Source organism: Copadichromis virginalis, linkage group LG11 (genome assembly GCF_057382275.1).
Source record: "Copadichromis virginalis isolate Kocher_CV1m ecotype Utaka linkage group LG11, C_Virginalis_male_GT1.1, whole genome shotgun sequence".
Taxonomy (NCBI): Eukaryota; Metazoa; Chordata; class Actinopteri; order Cichliformes; family Cichlidae; genus Copadichromis; species Copadichromis virginalis.
Genome location: NC_140628.1, coordinates 14,512,455 through 14,535,387, shown reverse-complemented (window position 1 = coordinate 14,535,387; position 22,933 = coordinate 14,512,455). Strand labels below are relative to the sequence as shown.

Genomic DNA, 22,933 nt, shown 5'->3' with positions numbered 1-22,933 from the left:
GACAAAAATTAAACCCTGCAGGTTTAAATAGTGAGGATCAGACACTGCAGTTTACTGAAGAAAAGAACATATGTGGGTGTTATTTTTCTTCCTTGGTGCATGCATGGACCACCAAGGTCGGCTACATCTCAAACAGGATGTAATCTGGTCTTTTTAGACAATTGCTTTTTGGTGATCAGATCAGCTGTCATAGATTAAAGGCATCACTGCTGGTTGTCATTTTATTTTTCCTTCACATTGATGTCTGTGAGGCAGCTTTTGTGACTCTTGTCACTAAGGCAGAGTAACCTCTATGCAGTGCCTTCACAGAGCAGAACTGGCAGATTGTGTAGTCTCACCAAACCTTGTGTTGTCATCGTTTATAGACCTGTTTGCCTTAACTTTGCACTATATCATGCTGCAGCATGACTGCTGTGGCTTGCTGGCTGGCTGCTGAGTTTGTGAGCCGTGAATGAATCTACATAAATGCCCGGTATTACTAACAATTGAATTAAAATTGTTTCTAACTTATCTTAAAAAATAGATAAAGTAAATGAATATCCTTATCAAAAAATGGTGAAGGAGGTTGGCCAAAACTAGGTCAACAATGTACATGGAAAGACCAACAGCTTGCACCCTGCAGGACTCCACTTTTGTCTAGTTTATTGCAACATAAAAACTGTAACATTTCAGGCACACCTGCTCTCAGCTTAGCTGACACAATAAATTTCCAGAATTGGAGTCTTGCAGTTTGTGAGCTGCTATGTGTGTCTGTTTTTTTTCCATGTACATTTTTGACATAAAGAGAGTGACCAAGAAGACCTGTGATAAGAGAAATGCAGACAGCATTGTTTGCACCCCATTTGTTCCCACCTCTTGCTCTCAAGTTCAGAATACAGTTGGTCTCATTAACATCAGGTAAACTAGGGTAAGTTGATAAACGCTAAAATTAATTTCATCGTTTTCATATCACTAGATTGCCTGACAGAATATTACAGGTTAATGATGGCAGCTGAACTGTGTCATTAGCTCAATGAAATCTGATGACAAAAAAAGAACATTTGAGTAACTCCTGCATGGAAAAGTTTTTCATCATTTATGTTTCATTATTATTCAATTTTATAGAGAAAGCAGAGAAAACTGTGCATTTTGCAGCTTCATGTTCATTTTTAAAAGAGGTTTGTTTGGGTTCTTATTGAAAAAACAAACAAACATAATTTTTATATAATCATGTCAACAAGAAAAACTGCATTCTTGTGAAAAGCTAACCACACCTTTACAGCTTTCATTAGGATTTAAGAGTGTAAGTAGCAGCTAGGTGCTGCTAATGAAATGCACTTGACACTTGACTTGAGCACGTCTATTGGTCTCAGTTACCATGTTAAATGTTAAAGTTCATGACCGCATAATTAGAAGAATACTGAAAAGGTCTGGAAGGGTTTCTAGAAGGAAAAAGCCTGTTCTCTCTAAAAAGATCATGACAAAACAGCTTAGGTTTGCAAAGTTGCATCTAAAAGAACCATTACACTTCTGGAATAATGTCCTTTGCACATATGAGACAGTGCCATGTTTGTCAAAAACCAAACAGAGCATATCAGCACAAACACCCCATACCAACTGTCAAGTAGAGTGGTGGAGGCGTGATGATTTGGGCTTGTTTTGCAATGGGACCATTGAGTTGAGAACCAAAATGTTCCAGGGTTCAGTTATGAGACTGAACCTTGGCCAAAATTGGGTTTATCAGAATGGCTGCAATCAAAGTGCAGTCTTCAACTTGATTGAAATGCTGTGGTTGGAACCTTAAGAGAGCTGTGCATAAACAATGCCAGGAAACCTCAATGAACTGAAACAGCACTGTAAAGATGAGTGGGCAAAAATTCCCCCTTTGTCAGACGGCAGGCTAGTGCTAAACGTTGCTCTACAAGCTACTAAATCATGAGGTGTACTTTGCTTTCATAGGCATCTATGCAGTTCTTTGAAAAACTTTCTTTTACACATATCTGTATAACATTGTTCCTTCCCCAGATTTTCTTCTCATCACCTTGTTATGTAATGAGATGACCAGTACCAGATCAAATCACTTCTGCTATTCCCTTACTGATTGACTACTTTGGTTTGAGGCTGAATAATCCACTTGGAAGTGTTTGACATATTTATAAGAACATGCAGACGCCATATTGTGGGTAGCTTTCAACAAGACGTTTTTCCTGTTTCTCTTACCGTACTGGTCTTAATTAATTGCTCTTTGACTTCTAGTATCTTTTACAGGGATGATTAAAAACTCCCTGAAAGCTAAGCTATTTTCAGATATTAATAATACCTAGAACTGCTGTGTACACCATTCTGGCATTCCTGGCTTTCCAAATGAGTTAGTCTTGATGGAGTCAAAGATGTAGATGGGACAGTAGTTAAGGAAGGTTTTTGCCAAGAAGATAAATATTTGTTTCTGGTCATGATTCAGCTCTCTAAATGAAAAAATGTCTCTGACTTGTACAGGGATGTAAACAACACACTAGCTGGAGTAAGCTGCTTGGAGGATGTTACAAATTGGGAAAATGTTAAACGGGTTGAGCTTTTAAATATATCTCACTGGATTAAGCAGCTGTTTGTCAGACAGGAGGCTTTAAACTCATCTTAAGACATTAACCAATTTGTTAACATGTTAAATAATTAAATAAATGCAGGTGCTCCACATGGCATCAGCTCATTATGTTCAAGTACAAATCAGACGCGAAGACTAATGCACGTTTGCCCCATCTTTAGTTAGCTGAGCTCTCTGTGAAGGTTGGTGTGTGATTGTGAATGAGTTGCACTATCCTGTTATGCAGCTCTATGGGTCAGACAGTGCAGTCTGTGGTCTAACTGGGTGGAAGTAATAGTTTCTGTGCCTGGCTGTGGCTCTTTGTGCAACAAATCCCTTTTATCCTCTCCTACTGACAACAAGGAAGTTGTGACAGACCAAATGCAGCCTCTCATCATAATTACCATGTAATGGTCATGTCATTTTTTTGTGTTGCAGTTCAGACTTTATGTTTCAGAAGTTTGATTGATGTGGATATTTTGATGTGCCATGTCTGCATATCACATGCACAATTTAAGTGCATCCTTTTCTGTCTTTTGCTTCTGTCATGATTATTGCTTGTGCAGTTCTCTTGATGAGGCAGACGTGCACATCAGCACTGGCTGTCAAGATGATTTGGCACTGCTTACAGTAAATGGAAAAAAATCACGTCAGGAGATTTGTTGGATTTTTTTTATTTGTCAAAGATCTTTTGCTGAAAACAATGGATTAGCTCCAAGTTACGCTTTTTCTCTTGGCTACCTGATTACGCTCAGCTCGTTTGAATAACAAACAAAGCGGAGTTGTTGACGTTTTTTGTTGTTGTTGTTTTTTTAAAATAAATCTTCTGTTATATAGCCCGTCCCTGTCTTCATAGTATACTTAGTAAGGGCTTACTAAGTATACTATGAAGACAGGGACACAATTTTGCTTGTGTATCTGTGATGTGTTTTTGGTTTTTTTTTTTGCTGTTTATAGCCAGTGAGAGTCAACTTTTGCCCCCCTCTTCAACACATTGTCCCTTTCATATCTGCACTCAGCCACTGTTTACAAGCTTGTAATGCAGCCAAAGGAGAGAAGAGAAGATGCAGCAGGAGGCAGGTCAGATGCAATTTTAACCTCAAACTGAAAGCCTGCTCACAGCTTGTTTCCAATTAAGAGGCCCTGCCAAGCGTGGGAGTATGAGCAGGACTGTGTGAAAGATGCGGGGAGAGTCACAAAGGAGTGGGAAACAAGCTGAGAGGAAGTTCAGGGGGGAGAGAGAAATGGGAACACAAAGAGAACAAATAGTGACAGTCTGAGAGGCTAAAATACTGGTGGTGTAAAGTAAAAAAAGAAGAGTGAGAAAGGAAGAAAAAACTGCATGCCAGCTACCCAGCATTGAGAGGTGAGTGCAATAGCTGGCTGGATGCTGACGTTGTTCTACTAGGTGTATTTATAGACTTGCAGGGTTTTAATCCTCAGTACTGGCCAAAGCCCCTAGCAGAGGGCTGCGAGCCAACTTGATGCAGGCTTTACTGAGCTTGGGGAAAATGATAATTCTTGCGGGAGGAAAGTTGATTTCTGAGTTCCTGTACGTTATCTATAAATTCCCCTTTTCACCATGTTGTCTACCATTTCAACTCATTAGGTCACGTGTTTTTCTTTTTTCTCCTCCGCAACTACACTGGCTCCTGTGTACTTGTTCAGAATTTGTTTTTTAGTCGTATTTGTGAAGAGTGCTTCTAACTAAGCACATCTAAAAGCTAGATTGCGCTGTGGTGTTAATAGGTCACAAAATGAACTTTAGTTAAACATTGCTAAAATGGAAGAGATTAATGAGTCATTCCTAAATTAAAAAGCTCACACAAATGTGCTCCTTTGCTTCGCAGCTAATATGAGGGACCCATAGCCTGTATGGCTACGGTGAGGTAGATATTGTATAAGCATAGAATGTGCCTGAGATCTCTGAGAAAGATGGTTACAAACAGCACTAGATAGATAGATAGATATATTAATAAAAGAATTGCACTGAACAAAGTCGTAGCTAAAGTAGAAGCTAAAGACCTCAGTGGAAAGCTCACTTTACACACACACACACAGACAAAAAACATAAAACTAGACACCTAACAGCAGCCAAGTGGTGCTTTGCTGCCCGTGTTCGGTTTGTGTGTCAGGACTCTTAATCTGCTTGTAGCTGGATTGAAAAATGGTAGTTTTATAATGTTGTTGGTGAATGAGGGTCAGAGTTGCTCAGAGAAACTTGTAGCCGATTGTATTGTTTTTGTGCTAAAATGCGTACATAACTGTGAAAAGCCGTTTGACAGCTTTGTGCTGAAAATGCAGGACATTGTGTTGTGTGGGGATGTCTGTTCATATGTAGAGAGTACAGCAGGCGGGACATTTGCACATGTGTCAGAAATTGTCCACGAAACATTTGGACCTGCTATAAAGGGCTGAATGATGCTCCAGGAAGCAAAGGAGGCTGGCGAGCCACAAAACCACACTGCACAGATTATGTTTATTTTTGATTGACACTGGTGTAGAAATAACACTCACATTGACCATTCCAAAATTGTGTGGTAGTGTTTGAAATAGTTTTTCTGATTGGGAGGTTTGTGTGAGAAATTTATGGTGTATTTTGTGGAGCAGGTCAGATTCCTACAGACACCAACATAGTGACTGTATTTGAACTATTGAGACAAATAGCCATATATAAGCTATGAGCTTTTCTCAAGAGAATAGTATAGTGTATTACAGCACTGAAGTGGTTGTTGGAATACATTTTGCAGTATTTATGTAACTCTTGTACATTGTGTTCCCAGTATAACTTGTTAAACTATGTTACCAGTTTCTCACTTAAAAGTTGTATAATTTCAGCTGTTGCTTAGTTGTTCCGCTTGGCTGTTCATTTCCAAATATACCATAATGCAGAATCCCACTGAGGAAAATGCTACCAGCAGCAGTTACTGACAGCATTGAGCTGAGATGAGCTCTTCTGAATGCTGTGATTGAAAACTACTCTCATATCTTTGTCTGCCGATCTTCATCTTTCAGAGTGATGACAGACGGTAGAGCAGGAAATGTGTCAGTGTGACGCACTGAGCTTGTGCCTCCGTTCTCCTTTTATCTTTATCTCTACAGTTTTCCCACCACATTTTACCGCATCAGTTTGGCTCCTTTGAATGTAGAATTTTGGTGATATTTGGAAGCTGATTTTTTTTTGTTTATTTATTAATTTTTTGTAAACTTCTTTTATCATGAGAAAAAAGGTTGGTTAGATTGTTGGTTTAAAATATGCCTTGTGTCAGCCACAAGGCATTTGTAGTAGGGCTGCACGATTTTGCATAAAATGAGAATCACGATTTTTTGGCTTAGAATTGAGATCACGATTCTCTCACGATTTTCTTTTCCAGTATAAATATTTATTGCACTTATTAACTGCACATCAACTTCGTAACAGTTGAGACTGAACATAAAAACAATAAATAAACATAAAAACAACAAATGTCTCACGTTTTGTTGTTGCCGCAAAATGTTGTACTGCTTGAAATTCCGTCTCCACCGTTGTTCGGCGCTGCGTGTATAGAGCAGGTAGTGCAACAATAGAAAAATAGTTGCGGGACGGCACTGTGTAGCGTTTGTCTAGGGTGTTGATCATTTTCCTAAATCCCTCGTTTTGCACAGTGTTGATGGGAGCCATATCTTTGGTCAGGTGCCTGCGGGAGTTCGACGGGTATAGGGAAGCGCTGTATAAGGTTCCCGTTATTGATGTTTGGGTGGTTGACCCGGACGGATTTTCTCCTGTCACTTTCTCGTCATCCCTGACGTGCTCTCCGTTGTTTTTTCCCTGCTAATTTTAGCATCACACGGCACAGCTTCTGTATCACGTGGTATAAGGCTCCGCCCTTGTCATTTGTTGAGCAGGAAGAGTGAGCGCTTGTTTTCATGCAGAGTACGTCCCGGATCAAAATGCGGTACAATCGTCGTCTTTTTTTTTTGTTTTGTTTTAATCGTTGTCTTTTGGAAATGAGATCGCACATAAGTATGAATCGAGATCGCGATTTTCTAACGATTAATCGTGCAGCCCTAATTTGTAGTGAGGATTCATTTGGCTTATAAACTCTCTATTATAAAAAAATTCGAAGGCTTTTGTTGACTTTCGGGTTCCACCAGCCTTATGAGGCGATGGGCTCAACTAAATGGATAATAAAGGTTTCTTTAGGTGCTACAAATAAGAAGCTGCTTATTATATTTGTAAAGCTCATGGGAAGTGATGGCTATCTCCTGAACAGATGATGCATCCTATGATTGTGTGTGTATTTTCAATATGACCTGACACAACTATGAAAACAAGATCACCGGTAGTTATGGTTTAATTATTGCAAGGATGGTCTCATTCTGTCTTGTAATATAAATCCAGTACACCTCTTTTCCTTTCACTGGTGAGCTTTTGCCTCATTTTAGTTTAGCTTGAGCCAGGATAACAGTTATGTTACTACTGTTAATGAGTAATTGTTTTACATAAATGGAATTTAATTATGACTAAGATAATCATAATTAGGATTTTTGTAATAACCATGCAGACCCTAGTGTCCGTGTACCAGACAGTTGTGACTCTCACAAAGTGCAGTGTTGAGTTTGAAATTGTTCTGATTAGCCGTCCCGGAGTTAATGAAAAGCTGCCATTGCTTGGCATGTAAAAAGGAACAACGCACAACTTCAGGACTAACCAGGCTATTAGTGGATCGCAGACGGCTGACAAAATTTTTTTGTGGCAGCTGCATCGAAGACAGCCACCTCCTGTTCAGTGTTGGCTTATACATATTATGTAATATGTATAGACTCAAGTGTAGTGTTGCTGTATGGTTGCACCTTAATGTTGGCAGCTTAGATCAGTGAATCGGTATCTCTGCTGATTCAACTTTTTTGGTGACAAATAACTCCAGTCAATCACTCATGCTGCAGTGTGCGGTACTTTTAAAGAAACACTACCAGGCTATAATGTGACCAACATTCTTACTCTACATAATAGTCATATAGAAATTACCAAACTGATTCTGTCTGGTGAGTAAAGACAGGTTCAGGGGTTAACCTATTGAGTTTACTCTCGGCATCACCAGTTAGTCAAGCCGATGCCCTGTGCAGAAAGTCCTTTGACTTTCTACTGCTCTATTCTATCTATAACGTGACAGATATTTATTATATAGACAATGCTAAATCTGTGTTTATGTACTGTTAACATCTCATCACCAGTCATTCACTACTGCCACTAGTTAGTGTTGCGAAATCGATCAATGTAGAGCAGTGAGACAAACCACGGAGGCCTCAGAAAAGTGCAATCAAACGGTGATAGGGTCCAGACATTAGTCACAGTTAATGGTACATCTTGTACATCTTTAATGGCTATAAACAGACATAGAACTTCTCTTTTCTATAACACCTTCCATACAAGGTAATAAACTTCAAGCCCTCAGGGTCTCTGGGGCTAATTATTGACTCTGGTCATCTGTTGCCAAGTAGAGTAAAATATAGTGAGACACCCTCAGGCCTGACACATTCCTAGATTATATGTGTTATATGTATTGTAAGCATGCATGCAATCATCCTTCTATGTTCTAGTTTCCCTCAGCATGTATCACCTGGACAGTCACACCAGTGAAGCTTAAGACCCTCAATGAACCGAACATCAACTCGAAATAAGCACAAATATGCAATGTGTATGAAATACTTCTGACCGTACCTGTTTAAAAAAAAAAAAAAAAAAAAAAAAAAAAAAGTTAACATAATGGAAGGATCCTTAACTAAACATCCTCAATAAGCAACTTTAATGCTATATCAGTACTGTGAGAAATATTATTAAATGGAATAATGCTATAAAGAATGTTATTAATGCAATTATAATGATGCAGATTATATGGCAGCAATAAAAGAATTTCTGTATCTCCACATTAGTTAGTTCAAGTTTAAGTTACCATTGAACGACTGAGTGAAACCTAAATTAAAAACAGTGAAAATATGGCAAATTATGTGATGACTGGTGGCCTAGTCTTGTATACTTGAACATTTGTTGATATGTTTGCACTAGTTTCCCCTTCTCCCTCCCTTTCTCTTTTGCACTCTTTGTCCAATTCAAATTCAAATATGCTTTATTTGCTTGAATAGGTTTTAGCCACACTCTCACCCTCTTTTGAGGCCAGTTGTTCAGGACAGAGGGCAGTGCTATTTATTTTCCATGCTTCTCCTCTAGCTTGGCTCCAGTCCTGACAGGTTGATATATGTCTTATCCTTGGCAGCCATGTGCAGGTGATGTATTCCCCTTGTAATGCTGGGAATAAGGAAAGGAATTTACACAACCTATAGTATGGACAAAAATTAGGGGTGCTGCCAAACCAGCTTGGATCTGAGAGGGTTGGGAAGAAAATGCAGTCATTCCTGTATGGTGATGGAGACGAAAAGCATGAGATTTGTGAAGGGTCAGTTTGCTAAAGCTGCTGCTAAACTAGGGTGCGGAAAGGTGATATGTGGTCTACCTCAAACCCAGTCTGTGCTCTGCTTTGTGCAAGGTAAAATGCTCTTAACATAGAATAGGACAGAAGATTTGGTATAAATATTTGATAGCATGCTTTAGCAAAGTCATGTGAACTGCTGCTGGTAGAGCATTTAAGGACAAAGATGTAACTTAATGGAACTGAGTCATCGTTCAGGCAGCCAGTGTTTGCGTGACCCATGAGATACATTAGAGTCCTTTCGCTTAGATAACCTGCTTGGCCGGCACGATGAGAGCTTTCCAAATTATCCCTTATGTACAGTGAAATATGTTGAGAGAGCTACATGAAGAATTAAGCTCCACTCTCCACCAGTGCCAGTTAAATCCTATGGGATTTTAATCCTTCTGTCAGTATGAAGAGGAGACCTGCAAAGCCCACAGATATGAAGTCCCTCATTGTCTGTGACATTTGGCTTGGCGTCACTATATATATATATATATATATATATATATATATATATATATATATATATATATATATATATATAAAATTTTGTTTTTTTTCTGTTTGTGTTATTTCTGTAAGGGAGGAGAGGATTCATAATTTTTTTTTTTTTTTAAAAAGTGTGTTTTGGGGGAAGTGGCAGGCGTAGTATGATGATTGGCATTGTCCTTGTATTTTCTCAAAAGTACTTTGGCTGTGGATCATTGTCACCATGTGAGGCCATGTTGTGCTGTTTAAATGTAACCAAAAATTGGCAGCATTGAAAAATCAACAGCCACCATGTTGTGGCGCTTTGCTAGGAGTGACTTGGATCATCAGATACAAGTGGCACACAAACACGCAGAGATATGCTATCTCTCGCTGTCCTCTCTGGACTCCATTTTGTCAGATAAGGGCCGTAGCTTGGCACGGTGAGAGAAAGGGGAACTTGTAGCACACCTGATGATAACCCAGAGTAAGTGATACTCTTCAGTGGAATGATGGCCCTATTCTACTCGTCCTTTGTTGAAATTCTTAACAGATTAAGTGCCTTTTAGACTTAAAAATCACGTAAATCGTATCAACCTTTAGCAAGATTAAAAGCATAGTTTGCTGATAGCGACTCAAGGGTACAGTTTTAAAAAAAAAACAAAACAAAACACTTTGTGTATTACAACAAAAGAGGATATTTTGCTATGATTGAGACCAAAATGATGACTCTGATTTTGGTTCTGTATGCTGAGCTGCACACATTTTCTTTCTCTCTTGCTTGTGAAATCTGTGACTTTCCCCTGCGAGGTCATAACCAGGGAGCGAGACAGGAAGCGTTGTCTTTGATCTTTCCCGCTGTTTAAACTAATTACCTGCTTGCACCAGCAAACACTGCTGGCCATGGAATTCATTAACAGATGATGAAGCTTTGTTCTGGGCAAGTGTGTCTGCAAGTATGTACAGGAAATCAGCTGCATCAGACTTTGTGTGCATTGTGCATTTTCCTCCCAAAAAACAGGCTAAATTGTCATTGTGTGTAATGTTGCTAAAACAGTAATGAGGATTTAGGTATTTCTAGCCTTGTCTTATTAAATAAAAGGTGCTGAGTATAACATGTTGTGACAGTAGTTTAAGTGACTCATGGTAATTACAAACCTTGTTAGCTCACCTTGTGCTCATTTTTGACCACCGTTTGAACCTTAAATGTGTGTCACGTCGTAATTTTGGTTTATTTTCTTGTTTCCTTTAAAGGTACATAAATAATTGTTTTTAGGATATTTGATAGAAAACATGCCAGCTAATGTTAAGCTCTTAACTTTGCACTATAGATTTGTGAATAACGCTCATAATCCTTCAGTTTTACCTCAGTGTATGAAAACACTTGAGCTTGCATACTGGTTGTAGGTTGTTTTTTTTTGTTTGTTTTTTTTATTGAAAGTTTTGTAATTATGACAGTCATCCACATGAAAAAACACAAAAACAGCAAAAAACAACCAAACAAACAAACATAATGCGCACTGACAATAACATAATGGCACAGTGAAACCCTCAGATCTGCCCGGTCTGGGGGAGCTCCCCTCCACCTCTTTACAGGTCCCATGTCGTCAGGTTTTTGCTACTGTCCACGCAGCACTTTACAGTCCATCCCTGATGATATTCGGAAGGGTATTTCCAGTCTCTTTTATCAGCTGCCTTCTAAAAAACAGTGACCACGTCCTTAGCAGGCCTTCCTTCTTCCAGTAGTGGCGTGAAAATACTTAGTGAAGCTCTGGTTATATAACCCGCCACCCATCATCCCACATTACCACCTTCAACAAATCTCTCCCACTTTCTCCAGTTTTTATGAAATTGGTCCATTTTGAGGTTCAAAAAAAAAAGTACGTTTTTCCATTCTATATATTTCCTCCATTATTCCTATCCAATCTTTCTTTGTTGGGGGGCTCTTTCTCCAGCCACCTCCTGGTAAGCGCTTTTTTGCCCACTCCCAACAGGATGTTTATCAAATATTTGTCCTTTAAGGAGGCTGCTGATGGGATATTGCCCAAACACACAGTACAGAAATCCAAATTTAATTTGAGACTAGTCACCAAGTAAATTGATTTGACCACTTCACTCCAGTATGGTTGGATTATTGGGCATTTCCAAAATATATGAAAATGATCTGCCATGTTTTCCCCACAGTTTCTCCAGCAGAATAACTATCTGTCAGTTGGTTGTAGGTCTAATAAAAAAAATAGTACTAACCAAATTAGTAATGAGGATTTGAGTAGTGACCTAATCCTAGGAGTAGGGGAGAGAGCGTCATCCCAGCATGGTAGAAAGTACGGAGTGCTGTCAAACCAGCTTGGTTCTAAAAGGTTTGGTGCATGGAGGAAAAGAAGCAGAAATGGAAATGAAATGCAGCTATCCCCCCCCTCTAATGTTTGCTGAAGCTGCTGCTGTACTGGGGTTCAGATATGTGCTCTCTCTCTCTCGTCCACCTCAAAGCCCATCTGTGCTTTGCTTTCTGCAAACTCCACTGCTGCCTGCTGTTGTAAATTATTTGATTCTGATCTGAAGTTTTGAGCAATTCCCAATGGATTCCTGTCGTTCATTTTTCAGAGAGCAGCTGGATGTTAGTACTGTCAAATGTATGTTTATTTCTTTACTTTCCTGCTAAGTCAAAGTCTCTGCAGGTCATACTCCTAATGACACAATGAACTTTCTGCTTTTACTATTATTGCATCAGTAAAATTTGTGAATCCAACCGTTTAAAATAGTCCTGATTTTTTTGTTGTTGTTATAAAAAAACCATTAAACAAAAAAACAAAACAAAAGAGGACTTTAAATGACTCAGTTCCTGTTTTAAATGTAAGTTTGTTAAAAAAAAAAAAACCCTCACAAAATTTGCATGTTTGTACATTTAATGAGTCTGTGGTACAGTGTCACCTCACAGAAAAAGAAACCCTTAGAAAAAGAAACCGTTCGATTTGGCAGCAGACTCGCAACCAGCTCTTCTTCATGTTTCAGTTTGAAGAGCGTTGCCAGTGTGCTAGCCAAGTGCCAGAAATTTCAGCTAGTTGCTGCAATTTTATGTGTCCCCTGGGATAAACTGCAGTATTTTTCACTTTACCCATCATCATTAGTACTACCGCCACCCTGTAATCTCTCTTTCTGTCACTGAGGCAATGGGGCTTCTCTTTGCACTGTGGTCTCGTAATTGTGAGGTAATCATCTTTTCCCTCTTGAGAGCTAAAAGACTGTGTTTACACTTGGTGGGATTTTTTTGGCGGCTCGACTTGGTGAGATGCTAATTTACACTCTCAGCAGCAGAATGAAGCTGCTCTTCTGATTACTTGACACTGGCTTCACACACTCAGCCATTCTTTACCTAGCGAGCGTTTGAGGCTGGATGCCATCAGCAGATTGGATAAAAAAAACTCCTTTCTCTTTTTTTCTTTGATTGTGTCACCAAAATTAAATTTGTTTTCTCACTTAGGTTTAGTAGTGCCTGTCCCCTTCTGTTTTATTTGTAGTTAAATTTTGAGATATCTGTTTCTGAGGTATTCAGGTGGGTTGAACACTTTTCAATAGCGCTATTTCTACTTTTAAAGAAATGCTTCCTGTGGATACTGTTGATTGCACTCCTGGGGTTCCAATCCCCCAAAACTATGCATTTTCACATAATACTCACAAATAATCACAGCACACTCACACATTAGCATAATGAAAAGCTGCAAGAAATGTCTGTTTCTGTGTCTTAAAGCATACACTTTTGCCCTAAAATAAATAAGTCATGCCCATACACATTCATACATGCACACACCTACATACATGGCCCTGTGTTTCAGCTCTTGCCTTACCCCTCAGATATTGTCCAAAATCACACCCACACACAAACAAATAAAGAATGTTTCAAAAACAAACTCCTCAGTCTCAGCATCCAGGCTTTATCTAAATCCCTCTCTCAGCGTGATGAATGTTGGCTCAGATCAGACACAGCCCACAAGTCCATTTGACGGTGCATTGATCTCATAGTTGGTTCATATCATTCCATAGTCTGAATTAAGATTGGCATTACCAATCCCTCTTCTCCCTGTCATGGCTATTATCTTGGCAGCTGTACTAGTAAAGGGACCGGCTGCCTATGAATTTAAGACCATTTCCATCCTTAACAAAATGTAGATAAAATGTAGTCAATGTACTGATAGATTTAAACACATTAAATCAAATATAATCACTTAATTTCAACCTACTTTTAGTCACTTATTATGCTCTCTTCCATTGTTCTTCATATCCATCTTTGCATATGTTATTCTACTCTTTCCTCACATAATCCCATCTTTCATCACTCTTCCTCTCTCCCCTCCTTCCCCTCTCAGTTCCTATCCATTCATCACCCTGTGTGTGTTTTCCTGTTTCCTTCGTCCCCTCCCTCCACCTCTGTGTCATTCAATCCCCCTCTCCATCATTATCTGCCCTCTTGCACTTCCATCTCTTCTTGCAGCCATCCTCTCTACTTGGCCCAGGAACAGAGACATTCCTGACCTGGACTTATCTCTCTTGCAGAACAGCTCCTGTTCCTGCACCACCAGATAGGCTTTGTGTCCTACACATGCCTGTTGCTGGCTGTTTGACACCCTTCCTTGAAGCATGGAGGCTGCTTAGATTAATCTGTTCAACTTCCACATTTGTTCTTAATGGGACACACTTAAAGCTCTGTGGATGTCTTGCTTTGGCTTTTACCAAAGCCATGTTATTAGTTGATCAGTAAGCTTCTCAGCTTAAAGTGCAAGTGCTTATTAAGATCAAGAAATACTCTTTATCTCTTAGTGCAGGCCAGGGTTTTAATAGTTTTGCAATTTTCATTAGTTTTTATTTTTATTTAGCTTTGACTTCTGATTTTCAATTTTATATCAGTTTTAATTAGTATTTACCAATTGTTTGCTAGTTTAGTTTTTATTTTTTGAAAATCCTTAGTTTCAGTTTAGTTTTGATTAGTTTCAGTTATAGTTTTAGTTGTGTTTGCAATAATTAAGTCTAACAAAATCCCAGTTCCATCATATTAGTCATGCTCTTCTGCTTATCCTTGGGTATGTTGCTATTCCAGCTACCATACGCTAACCCTGGACAGGTCGCCTGTCTGTTGCAGGGCTAACACGCAGAGACAGACAACTCACATTCCCACCTATGGGTTCTTTAAATAAATAAATAAAGGCAGATGAACAACCACTGATACCAGGCAACTATAAAATGTATATCTTGGCCCCAATGAGACTATTAACTCTCGCAGCACCAGGTGTTCGTAATTTTGGTTCAAGTGAATTGATAAACTTTTTGAAGGCAGTTGACTCACACAGTTGTATCCCCGTCCTGTTGTCTCGGGATGCATCACGCTGCCTTGCCTGGGGTTAGCTTCTGTTTTCTGGGGATGAGGGTTGAGTGTGCTCCCTTACCTTCTCAAGGTAAGCTAGGTTAGCCTCCTTGTGTGAGCTTTTCAAGTGCACTTTAAGGTTTGTGGGATTTTTTTTTTTCCCTTTAGAAATGTCCCTTGTTAGATTTTGTATTGTTGATTGTCATTTATGCTTAGAAATATTTAACCATATATGCTTAGAGGTGTATAATCATTTGTAGATTGAAAGAATGTCTCATCCTAGGAGGTCTGTAACAACTCTGTGTAGCATGAAGAGGGGAGTGCGTTCACTCCTCTACAGAGTGTTCTGGTATAGATTACACACCTCCTAGGAGAGGTCGTATCTTCTCTTGTTGATATATGGTATAGCAAACACACGTATATCTCTTTAAGTATAAGAGCCTTTTGTTCAGATGGACCCGCTAGACTCTTCACAGGGTCACATCTTGACCTCACACAAATCACACACACGCACACACACGCACACACACACACACAGTATTCTTTTTTCACATGTATACCTATGTAAGATGTTATATGCTAATGACCCTATGCATATTCATGTAACCACAATAAAAGGAGTGCTATGGGGAACCTGGCTGAGAGTCTGACGGAGGTCAAGTGGTGGAACGACACTTGGCTCCAGGCAGGTCTCCCTCATGCATGAGTAACATGAAGAACTTTGCCTACTTCGGGTCTTGCTTGCTGTGTAATTATATTGTCCTCAACGTTCCAGCGAATAGGTTCAAGCTACAAACCTATCATGCCTCATAATTTGTCTCTTTCCACTACAAGACACTTGCTTTATCCAAAACACAGTCATATTCAAAGTAATCCCAAATTGGACTCTGGCGCTTTCTCCCGACTTTTCCTGACATGATTCTGCGCGTGGACGGAGCAGCAACACAGACGACTCGACTAACGTACTGGCCACCTGCTGGCATAATTAGACAGCAAGAAAAAAATCTGTAAACTAAACTTCATTTTCACCCTTGACTATTGTATGACACGCACACATCAATGAAAACTAGACACATTTTTGCTATAAATTCAGTTAATTTTAGTTAGTTTTGTGAACACTCATTACAGTTTTAGTTAGTTTTCCTTTTTTTTGTTTTTATTTTTATTTCTGTTAACGAAAATGTTTTTTCACTTCTAGTTTTCGTTATTTCGTTAGTTTTCGTTAACGATAACAACCTTGGTGCAGGCTATAAAAAAAGTCCTTAAAGATTATACTGTAATACTCAGGTCTAATTTAATGTTTGGAAATACACACCAGAGCCAGCATAAATGTATATTACTCTCAGTGATCCTTATTGCTAGAGACGTTAGACCCTCCATGGTCATTGTAGTCAAGTAATTTGACCCTAACGACTGATCCAACATCTTTATGTTGCCTGACTTTACAAGCCAGTTCTGACATTCCAGCACTAATGGCTGTTCCATTAACAACAGTCATTTCATTATCTCCAAGAGTCCCTTGTTCTGGTTATGGTATCCAGAGAGCACTTCAAAGCATCGTACTCATCAGCCTCGTCAAGCTGATGGATGGCTGATTAGAGATGTGGGAGACGCTTTTGCCAAAATAAATCAGCAGCTCTTTTAAGATCCAAGCATTTTTATTTGGATGGATGTTTTGAAAAAATCAGTTTGATTTGGTCAGTGTGCATGGATGTTGAGTGTAATTGTACAAACCTACGGGTGTGCGTAGCAGCATTTGAGCAGATCAAAGGTTTTTGTGTTTAGGTTTTCCTGTTTAGTGAGGGCTTAAGATGGATAGAGACTGAGAAGGGGCACAAGAAAAAGAAGAGTGATAGAAGACTCAAAGCATAGTAATTGGGTAAATTAACCTGAGGTCATGTAATGTGGTGGAGCTTTAGACCCCCCTCTGTGTGTCTGTAAATTTTTTATAAAGCTGTCTTGAACTCATTAACCAGAGCAAGATGAGTGAATCCAAGGCGCCTTGAGGAAATGAGTAAAGGCTTTGTTTTTGAAAAAGCCATATTGGTTCTAACATTCTCTCTGCTCCATTGACTCGGGCTTGAGCACACAGTCCTTGTTAAACTCCATTAAGCACCAATGGTAATTCTTGTACCGCTGGAAAACTGTCCTCTTGTCTAATAAAGTGTAACAACCATAAATTTTTCAATGGAAAAAATACATTCAGCAATCCAGCTACCTACAATATGTTTATGCAATCCTGTTTTCTTATTAAAAATAAATGATCATTTCCCATAACGTAAATTACTGTGCTGATGTGGGAAACAGTTGTGTTAGACTTTCGGTGAAAGAAAGTCTAGCACAGCCAAGTCTAGGTGACATTGTAAATGTGTAGTTTATTTCAATTAGATTTTTTTTCCTTTACCCCTGAAGCTCTATTGCCGTCCGATTCTTCTTTTTTCCGTGGACCCAGTATTAGGTCCCCATCCTTGCTCGAGGCACCAATGCTTCAAAAAAAGTTTCTCATTTATCATGGCTGCAGCTAAAAACGGTCAAGATTAACTACCCTATTAAATGCAAGATAGTGCAGGGAATCTCATTCATAACAGTCTTAGACATTAATCAGTCATGTTTCATCCTCAGGCCAATGGAGTATTTTAAGCTTTAAGTTGTTCTCTTTAGTTATTCTGGCCAATAACTTGTGTGTCCCCTAGTGTTGAAGTTCTTGGTTGTGTTGCATTACTGGAATGGATTTCACAGTTTAACTAATATTCAGATATATAAACACAGAATAAATTTGTGTAGGCTCAGTCTTGCTTTGGTTGGTGTGCAAGTTTTTTCCAAGCTCTAATAAAATCTTGAAGACATGCTACCACAGATTCCAGTATATAGACTGCAAAATACCCTCATGCAAGTTTGATGCTATTAGTCCCATATTCAAAGCATCTGTTTGAATGCTTTGTAGAGATAAACGGTCAGTTAATGATTTTTCCCATACACGAAAAATCACTATATGTAAATTCATATTACATTAGATGCAAGTCTTTCAATAAGAGTGAGTGTTTGTTTTTTTTTGGGGTTTTTTTCTCTCAATTTCTCCAAAAGTGTTCCCCTCTTAGGCCCATCACTGTGTGGTGTACACGTCTACTTCCTCGTGTGCAGTCTTGTCAAGAAACAAAACAGCGGAGTCTAAGATGGTCCATTTGTTCAACTATTGAAGTTGCTCCGATGTGTGTTGATCTTAAAATTAGGCTTTATGTGTTTGTCTGTGACAGTCTTGCCATGGGTGGCTCTGGCTGTGCGGGGCTTGGATCTAGTGTTCAGTTGTCAGCTGCAGTTTATCCTTCTTTTCCTTTATCTTCTGATGACACTCACTTTCACTCATTGCCTTTCAGGCTCAAATTCCTCGGGCTCAGAGAAATGGTCCTGGCAACAGCCAAATGTCTATCAACCTAGTCCAACTGTGACAGAAAAGAGAAGGCGTAAAATTAGATATGAAGTTAGTATTGGTACTGTGGGGTGGGAGAGCAGCACAGTCGTATAGCTCCCTTCTCGTTTCAGTTCATGCAATTTCTCCTTTGTTGTGGAGACAATTGTTAAATCAGTTTCTACTTTAACCGATGTCTACTTTAACGTTCTTTCTCCCACTGGCTCCTGGGCCATTAAATGGGAGTTTTTGTTTAAAAAAAGAAAGAAAAAAGAAGCAAATGTAATTTCTTAGTATAGTGCTAGTTTAATCCAGAGAAATGTATCTAAATATCTAGAGGTTTAAGATAAATCTATAGAAGTAGTAGTACTCACCCCTGTCACTGCTGGAAGTCGTGCGATGATCAGCTGCTCCTAAGACTGTGTCAAAATAAATAGTTTGTATGCAGACGGGTTTCATTTTAGCATCTGGTTAAATCAGTTATGCTTTATGCTTTCCCTACATAAAACAAACAGACGCTAGATCGTTCTTTTTCAAATTTAAAGATCTCAACAGGCATGAAGCTTTTTTGGCATTTTAATAATTGCATATATATAGTGCTTTTCAGGGCCCTCAAAGCGCTTTACAATTCCACTATTCATTCCCTCTCACTTTCACACACTGGTGGAGGCGAGCTACAGTTGTACCCACAGCTGCCCTGGGGCAGACTGACAGAAGCGAGGCTGCCATATCGCACTGTCGCCCCTCTGGCCATCACCAGTAAGAGGTAGGTAAAGTGTCTTGCCCAAGGAAACAACGACCGAGACTGTCCGAGCCGGGGCTCGAACCGGCAACCTTCCGGTTACAGGACGAACTGCCAACTCTTTGAGCCATGATCGCCCATAATGTGATAATGCTAACTGTAACTGACTGAAAATACATTTTAGTCAGTTTGCTACAGGTGAATGAATTTGTGGAAACACCATCACTGATCCTAAAAGAGCAATAAGCTGGTTAACCAACATGACCAGCAATATAATTTATTTTTTTAAAACTAGCCCCAGGCCATCAGATCATTGATGATGATGAACCTTGTTACTGATTTTCTCTTTTTAAGAACTTGAGCCAGAGTTTACAGATACTACAACAAAGTCACGCAGATAAAAACTGGTGCTCTGCCAAAATCTTCAGAATTTCTGTTCTCATCTGACAGCAGTTGGTTTGATCAAAGAGCATATTGTACACAGATCTAGTGTTATATATAACTGCCCTACTGTTACTATGCTTTAGAATTTTTTCTCTGCTTTATATAACAAATTACTGCATGTACAGTGGCATTTGTCATTGGCATGCCTTGATCTTGGCATTGCCAGTAGATAAAAACCCACTTCTGTTGGTTTGTAAGCTTAAAAAACAAACAAACCAAAAACCCAAATGACCAAATGAAGTTCGATATGTATTCATTCCTTTCCAAATTTATTTTGAATTTGGCATAATTAAACCAACTGATGGTTCAGTATATCCAAAATCTAGGTTACAGAAATTTTGTTGTTGCCCAGCTATGAAAAGGTCCTTGGTTATTTTATGAGTAAATTCATCCTGCTTCACCTAACCTATCTGTATCAATCTAACAATACCTCTTCTGAAAATTCATGAAATCAAATATTTGTTGTTGTGTAAATGTATACTGTGTAGAGGATTAAGAGAACCAACAATTACATAAATTAAAGGAAACTGCTCTGTAGTTCCTGGTAGTCATGCTGGTGGAACCAATATCAGCACATTGAAATGCCACGTCAATGGCTCTTTTGATTGCAGCCCTCTCTGTGAGTTATGTGGATAATGTGTGTGGTCTCTTGCATGGATTATGGGAGACAAACACTTTGGCTCTTCTTCCAAGTCTCCTCCGGCACTTGACAAAGTGTGCTATGCATTTCTTTTTCACACCATCCGTTCTGGTTGCTAGGAGACTGGTTGATGTTCATTCTTGACCCAGCTCACTTCTTGTTATTCATTTCTCTTTCTGAATCATTCTTGTTCCTTACCTCTAATACTAAAAATTATTTTTTAAATTATATTCAAAAATTAATAGACTTATGTAAAGAGGCATAACAGAAGGTCACAGCATTGAAACTGATGTTTTGCCATTTTACTGCCAAGTCTTTTTCCTTTTCTTTTTTCCTTTTTGTTTTCCTCAGTGAGAAAGTTTGGACATTTGTCAGAACTGGACTAGTTATGTATTAATATCAAGTAAAGTGTCGAAATGATGAGGCCGCATTAGTGCGTTTCTCTCATCTCTTCTTTTGCACATGGAGGAGAGTGTTTGCACCTAAACTGAGGTTTGATTGGTCTACTTTCTTCCTGTCAATTGAAACTATGCACTGATTATTGGCAAATAACAGGATTCCACCTTTATGTGCCATTCTGGCCTTGAACCTCAAATATTAATGTAAAATGATTTCACATAAGTAAACAAACACCTCATAATATTTTCACTGGAATCTGTGTACAGTGTGTCCTAGATTTGCTTTTCTTCTTGCATAACACTTGTCATCACTGTATCTTGGTAAACCAGTGTATGCCGTTTAAAAATACAGTTACTTATTTTCCTTTAAAAGTGATACAAGGATGCTTATTCGCACAGCATAGCATAGCAGGCCAATAGGGGTTGGTCCCTACTGATGGAATTTCCAGCTGAGTTCAGTGACCTGTGAAAGATGGCAATTAGTTAAACGCACAAACACAAAAGAGAAACGATGTTGACGAACTATGGAAGAAAGTAGAGGGGTTTTGGTAAGCTTAACAACTAATATACTGGTTGACAAATCAGTATATATTCTGACTTTAAGGTTTCTTTTTACTAGTCTGCACTCCCGTCTTCCCTGTGTCACTCACAGATAGACAACACAGACTGGTCATATAAAAGGAGCTACCATTTCTAAAAGGTGGTTGTTTCTAACCAAGAACAACACAGTGGTCAGTAAACGTCAACGGTGTGGTCGCTCTGACTGACCAGCTGGTCGAGGTTCAGTCCAAATTGAATGTGTCTGTCTACCACATACATACTATAACTCTGTGTGGGTTTAGGCTAAGCTGTATTGTTTTGCAATGTAGTTTGACTTCATGTTATTAGCTCACCCTCACCCATCCTAACAAAGGGGTTGAAGGAATTATGAAAGTAAATGGATTTAAAAAAGGAAGAATTGGACTCATTCATTTGAGTACAATGACCAGAATGCATAAAAATGGCACAGACTAGCACAGTTTTCTCTTTCAAAGGTACAAAAAAGAGAAGCAAACAGGGAAAAATTGTGGGGTTTTTTGTTGTTGTTATTTTTTGTTTCTTTTTTGCTCATCCCTACAGCCAATCTGCTACTGTGAAACTGCTCTGTTCACCAGCAGCTAACTGCATAGTGGAAATATGGGACAAGGCAGGATTTGCCTCATATCATGCAGAGTTAAATGCTGTGAGATGCGGGCAATGAGCTTCTCACTGACATCTATGCTGTTTGAGACCAGTCTGTTAAACCTCTTCATGCCTTACAATTGCACTGTGAAATATATAAGAAAAACACTGAGGCATGAGCTGGTTCAAAAGGAAGATGTTTTTGAACACTCATCCTTAACGTCCTCACTGACATGAGGTAGCATACTGTGAGACTGCTCCTCCCCGCAGGCAGCCATCTGGAAGAGTAGGGAAGAATGGAGGTATGCAGGGAGAGGAACATCTGGTCTTCCCTGAGTTTGCACGGACAGAAAAGATGATGGATGTGAAAAACTTACACCCCGCCGGGCCCAGATGCAGACCTACATTTCTGATTTTATAGGCATGCAAAATGGTTAAATATCATGACTCTCGCTAGACTGTGTGTTTGTCATCTTGCAATCCATCTGTGATGTAGTCACACTTTTCATTAAGTCCACTATTTCATAATGGATGCACAGATTAGAGCAACATCTGTGCTACCTACTCTGCAGCATTAGTTGCTCTGACCTACTAATAATTCCAGTGTTGATAATGGATTTCTGTGTTTTATAGTGTATTATGTATTAAGTGTATTCTCAACAGCATCAAGCTTAGCTGTTGCTTTTATGTCACTATAATGCATGTCCCTTGTATTGCTGTGTAAATGACTTGATAGTGGTGTAATAATGTCGTATTATGGTCATAGGTATATATTTCTTAGACACCCTTTGAGGTATTTTTAGTGTTTCTAAGAATGCGGTTTGGATGATTGTATATTGGGTATAGCAAGAAAAAGTGTTGTGCTTTATGTTATGAAAGTGCTTAGGAAGAGCTGGAGGTACAGTGTACTACTGTGTGTTACTTTTACCAAGTGTGCATAGTAGTATGCCGGGATGTGTCTTGACTGTGCAGTGCCCTGTAGACTAGATGTAAATCAGTTCATGGATCAAGTCTGCAGAGCAGCGTGCCTTTTTAATATTGAGCCTTACCAGTACACTTGGTGAAACACCCAGCAGTGAAACCCGAAGCATAATTTATGTACACACACACACACACACACACACACACACACACACACACACACACACACACACACACACACACACACACAGTAAATGAGAGGCTGTGGACATCCAGGTAGATATACACAGTAGGCAAACACAAATGATGACTCACCTTTGCTTATTTGCAGTCTCATTCAAATGTAACCACAACTTGTTTTAAATGTAGCACACATTTGCATTTG

The 22,933-nt window shown here is 39.2% G+C and overlaps 1 protein-coding gene across 1 annotated transcript in view; it reads left to right on the top strand.

The window, feature by feature from the left end:
- LOC146698215 (exostosin-1b-like) overlaps nt 1–22,933 on the top strand; it is a 41,510-nt gene that overhangs the window by 3,825 nt on the left and 14,752 nt on the right. The gene's annotated exons all lie outside the window — the stretch shown is intronic.